Source organism: Anomalospiza imberbis, chromosome 6, assembly GCF_031753505.1.
Source record: "Anomalospiza imberbis isolate Cuckoo-Finch-1a 21T00152 chromosome 6, ASM3175350v1, whole genome shotgun sequence".
NCBI lineage: Eukaryota > Metazoa > Chordata > Aves > Passeriformes > Viduidae > Anomalospiza > Anomalospiza imberbis.
Window position 1 is genome coordinate 29,927,080 of NC_089686.1, and position 5,690 is coordinate 29,932,769.

At 37.8% G+C, this 5,690-nt stretch overlaps 1 long non-coding RNA gene across 1 annotated transcript; it reads left to right on the forward strand.

Moving 5' to 3' along the window:
• Positions 1-3,227: 3,227 nt before the first annotated feature.
• LOC137476642 (uncharacterized) lies at positions 3,228-5,148 on the forward strand. The gene is made up of 3 exons (XR_011000488.1): positions 3,228-3,314; positions 4,658-4,759; positions 4,948-5,148. It is a non-coding gene; the product is annotated as an uncharacterized lncRNA (long non-coding RNA).
• The last annotated feature ends 542 nt before the right edge of the window (positions 5,149-5,690 follow it).

A 5,690-nucleotide genomic window follows, 5' to 3' on the forward strand; every position in this document is an offset into this window, starting at 1 on the left:
TTGTTAATCTGTATTTTTAACCCAATCTAAAAATACAGTTAAACATTCTGAAGTCCAATGAAGTCATCTTTTCAGAGAAGGATATTAATTGCAGAATTCTTCTATTATCTGGTAAAGCAGACTGAATAAGCTTAGATCTGTTAAACCAAAATCTATGAAGGAAGTAGATTTGGAGAAAAATTTAAAATAAGATGGGGGAAAACAATAGATTGCCTAATATATAATAAAGTACTACCATAAAAGAGTCATTAAAAAATGGACTTTTCTATCTTTAATGTTTATGAATCTATTATTCTCTTTGGATTGCTGTTTACTGTGACATTCCTGTGAGCTGTCAGATAAAGTCACAACCGATAGAATCAGATGATATGCCTGATCCTTTTTCTTTTTTTTTTTAGTGCATCTTTCCTTCCAAATGCAGATTCTTTACAGATAAAATCTGGTTTTGAGTTACAGAAATACAGTTACTAACCCTCAGGTGGCAGGACTGCAATAATTTCACCTTTGTGTTTTGTCTTTCAGAAGGCAGAAAATTCTAATCATACCCTGAGGAGTAGGGGGGTTTTAATTAGCTGTGGGACATCCATGGAAATCTATACTCCAGGAAGACTGCACATGGATCCTAATACTTCCAGCAAAAAGACACAATGTCTGACCCTGCCCCAGAATTTCTGAGCTCACTGTCTGCCCCAATACCTAATTCCTAAAAGAGTGATGTTCAGGAACTGTCATTTGCCTCCTTTTCTTTGCCTAAATAATGGTAGTGAAATTTAATGAAAGCAAGGTGTGTTGTTCAGTGTCTACTAGTTCTACTACTAGCCATGCATTTCTTTCTTTCACCTCCTAAATCTGTGGACTCCTGACTTCATTAAATTATTAAGGAGACTTAGACCTGTCATGGTGCCCAAGAAGTGAAATTAAGACCTCAACTTGCACCCTCGCCTTTAGTGCTCTTTAAGCTCAGGAGGTAAACCAGAGCACCCAGTATCTAATGGGAAGTGAAAGACAAAATCTTTTGCCTTTTTGTCCTCCTTCCAACCTTCCACTCCACCACTGTGGAAAAAAAAAGGAGGGTTCCACAGTTGTGGTCAAGGTGGAGATGGTGGCCCATGTCCCTCAAATGGGAATCTGGGATGAACTAATTTCTCCATCCTTGTTCTGCTCCTTAAGAGAACTGAGAAACAGCAAGTCTCAACAAACTCATGTTACTCAAAGACATCGATACATGAGAGAGTAGAGTCTTACTGACTCGTCTAAAGTAGCATGCCAAATTACTTTTCAAAGACAAAATCATTTCACCTACTTGTGAGAGCTAAATTTCAAGAATATTAAAAGGAAGAAAATTACTGCATGATAGGGAGCTGCCATTGTAATATGTGCTGCTTAGTGCTTGAACATTGTAACTGTCAAGCTGATTCTATTATGAAAAAAGAAGTAATTTAACATTATTTAATATTCACAATATGCACATATTGAATGGAATTGTATGTAGAATGTAAGGCCCTATTTCAGCATAAATGAAATTTTAATCACAGGAGTACTTCTATTGGTTTTAATAGGATAACTCTTATTCTCACTTTTATGCATGTGCATAATAAATAAGAAGTTACTAACGAATATGTTTAAAAATCACTGCAGTATTACTTTGAAGAAAATATAGAAGATATTCTAACTTCTCAAGTGCTTCTTACTCAGTTTGTGGGATTGATTCTCCATTCCACATTGCCTACCAATGTTTTATTCTGTTAGCTATATCAGGGCCTTCCTTTGGTACATGAGTAACATGAAAATAAATGAGAACAAAATTTAGTTTAATTGAGGTATTTCCCATGTAATGAAGGTTTAATTCCATTATAGCAAGTTAGCTGACTAGTGCTCAGATGGGAAAGATAGAAAATATAGGAGGATGTGTGTACCAGTAGAACTGACTACTTTGCAGATTGATCCTTGAAATGTACAAGGCATGGCAAATAGTATCATGATTTACCTTAATGTTCTGATACAACACATTAGGAATATCAGTCATTTTGGAAAGGTGCTCAAAAAATTCCTGTAGGTTCTCCAAGGATCTACAGATAGCCAATAACTTACAGAAATCCTATCGTTTTTGGAGCCTGCCTGCCAGCACCATTTTTGTCTACTTTGAGTCCTGTCAGGTTTCTGCTTCTGCATTTTGTTCAGTGATTGCAATATGATATACAGAGATATCTTTGGGAGTAGAAAGTGGCACCTAAGATTTGCTCACCCTTCTGTCGTCTCAAGACCCTCCACGGCTGCACAGGTAAGAGCCTACGAGCTTGTTCTCTACTGCACACTTTTCATCTTGCATTATTTTCTGTATAACAGTAAAGCATTGGCAGATTAGTTGAGGAATATTTTTTTTTTTAATTTTATTTTATATAGTTGAGAAGTAAATCTGTCTATGGGCTACTTTACTCCAGCTAGGTGAACTATCCTCTTAGTAAGGACTGTAAGATTGAAAAGGGAGAGAACTTACCAGTAGTGACAATAAAATATCAATACTGATTTATTATATGAAATATATATAATTTATAAATGGAAATACAATTAAAAGACCAAATTAAAGGTATAAATACAGATGGTTAATCCCAAAAAGATCTTAGAAAATTAGTTTTCTAGATTATAACTTTTTTAGTAGTAAGTGCAAATATTAGGAGAGTGACATGAAGATATCTGAAGGCATTAGGTCTAGTCACCCATGTTTCTTCCATAGAATAGGAAAATTGTAGCAATGTCTTTTAAATGACAGGCTTAAATATTTGCAATATCAGTGTAACTTTTGGACTTCAGCAAGTATTTTTAACATTGCAGTCTTTACATAATTACCTTAATATGAAGAAAGGCATTGCTCCTTGTGTGAGCTTTAAGGAAAAAAAAAATCTTTCTATAAAAAGCTTCTTAGCTTTAATTGAGCAAAAGAGTTCATACGGGGTCTGCAGTTGCAGCTCATAATTTCTGTAGACAGGTTAGGTTGTTGTGTGACGATCGTAATTAAATTCCATAAAGCATTGGACTAGATAAACCAAAGTAGCCGCTCCATCGGTTCACCAGGTGAACTGAGCTTGTGCAGGAGCCTGAATTTGCTCGCGCTGCTCTGCTCCTCGCATCGCCGAGTGTGCCTGCGAGCCGCTCTGCCGAGCTGACGTTGGCACTTTTGGTCCATAGGTGGCAGCATTGTCAGGGCTTCTGGCGTCTCGGGATGCTGCCAAGAATTTTATGCTCTCTCCAGACCTCCCCCACTCACAGCGCTATGTGATCAGGGCTGAGTTAACATCATTACATACTCACGTCAGGTGAAATAAAATGGAGTGAAGTGTTTGGGCCAAAAATTCTCCTCTCCTCTCCTCTCCTCTCCTCTCCTCTCCTCTCCTCTCCTCTCCTCTCCTCTCCTCTCCTCTCCTCTCCTCTCCTCTCCTCTCCTCTCCTCTCCTCTCCTCTCCTCTCCTCTCCTCTCCTCTCCTCTCCTCTCCTCTCCTCTCCTCTCCTCTCCTCTCCTCTCCTCTCCTCTCCTCTCCTCTCCTCTCCTCTCCTCTCCTCTCCTCTCCTCTCCTCTCCTCTCCTCTCCTCTCCTCTCCATCCTGAGTCTGGATACTGAGAATTAAAGGTCATTTTCATGTGAATGCACCAAAATCTCCACCTCATCTAAGGAAAAGAAAAAACCCACAGGACTGAGTGAGACACTTACTGTCTGTACAAACTTGACTTGGCATTCATCATGCTTTCTTTGTTATGGAAAATAGAACCTTAATGTGAAATTATCTTCCCTAGTGGAGAAGTACATTCTGTGGGAGTCATTACTCTCTCAGGCTTAAAATTCATGACTTCCAGATTTCTCATGTGTGTATTTATTTGGTTCAGGACAGAGATTTTGGGAGAGATTGGGGTGGGGGATGTAGGGGTTTGTTTTGGTTTTGGGTTTTCTGGGGCTTTTTTTGTTGGTTGGTTTTTGAGAGCTCTAGCAGTCCCAGTCATTGGATGAGTCCTGTTTCCACTGATCTTTTGGCTTACTATCAAAAAGCAGAAAAAACCCCTACATTTCACAATACTTGAAGATTTTTTTTCAAGATAACCTGACATTGAGCATCAATTTCCCTTTTTAAAAAACATTTAAGTTTGTTTTATTTATTCCACTTCTTAAAGTTAGCAGAACTATTGGACACCAAAAAGAGTAGGCAGTGATCCCTTTTGCATTACATATCTTTTTATGTACTATTTTGATTATATTTTTCTTTCTGTGCCATCTTCTTTGATGTTGTTATTAAAGACATCATGAGGTCATACTTTTTCAACTCCTTATTCCCTTTTCCCATTCCTCTTTCATTTCCCCAGGGAAGGAAATTCTGAAGTAGAGGTTGAAAAAATGGTTTCAGTATTACAGAAAATATAAGCCAAAGTTGTTTCCTTAATAAATAGAATTAGATGTATATATTGCATTTTCAAGAGCTAGTACTGATGTTGGGACCAGCTCCTTAAATAAAATAGGACCTCTGTAGTCTCTGGAGAGAACATGCATAAAGCAAAGTAAATGATTTTCTGTCAACACTAAGTAGACAGGTGCTTACATTGAACAGCATTCTAATATGTCTCTGAATATTTATGTCTTCTTTTTCGAATGCATTGCCCATGAATGTCACAGCTGTCAAACGTCTGTATACAAGAAGATAAAAAATGAAATTAATAAAAGGCAGATCAACATTTCATTTGTTTAGGCCACTTTTTCATACAGCATTTTACAGAGGTTAGTGATGTTGAGATGCTTGGGTATACTGGCATATTCTAAGGGCTGAGTGAAATGCAAAGCAGTCAGTTGTATTTTGTGCACACCTAGGTATACTTCCCATTATTTAACCTAGGCACTATCAGTGAAAATAATGACTCAGAGTTCTAAAAGGTTGTTCCTTTATCCTCTGTCCATTTTCTTCACAGATGGGGACCCTGGAAAGTTTTGGCAGCTCATTACTGCCATAACTAGAAGCTTTTTTTTTGTGGAACAAATTCTGAACCAAACTCTGCAATGTGCAGGGACAGGTGAGCCACTACTGCTGCTTGAAAACAGTTAATGGAGAATAAATTCAGTTTCAAAATAGTTCCAAAAATGTAAAGACTATACATGTTAACATAAACTTACCATTCAATGTCCAGAATTTCTGTAATACATGGATATCCCACATTCTGGAGCCTCTGTACAACAGAAAGTGCAGCTAGAATTTGTGCAGGCAGGCATGTGCTTGAAGTGCAGCCATAGCGAAATGAAGTACGCTGCCATAACAAAAGCTATATTATGCTTTCATTGTAAATTTTCTGTCAGACATACACTAAACTGCTTCTTGGCAGCTCTTATCCCTCTCAAAAAATTTGTCCTAAGCAATCATCAGCAGAGGAGACAGCACACAGAACTGAGTAAACCAGTACAGATTAACAGGACTGAGGACATCAGGGCCGAAGTGGGTGCAGTTGGCTATGAGATGAACAGATGCTTGAGGGAAACTAGCAATAAGTCAAAAACAATGTTTCATAAAAGCATATCTCCTAACAGATTCCAGTAAAATATGGGTCTGTTTTTCTTGCAAGCTGTATATGGAAATAGCTGGAAATCTTTAGATCTTGCATGCATTTTCCATAGAGACACAATGCTTGCTACAGATCCTAGAAGGAGATGATATTTGGAA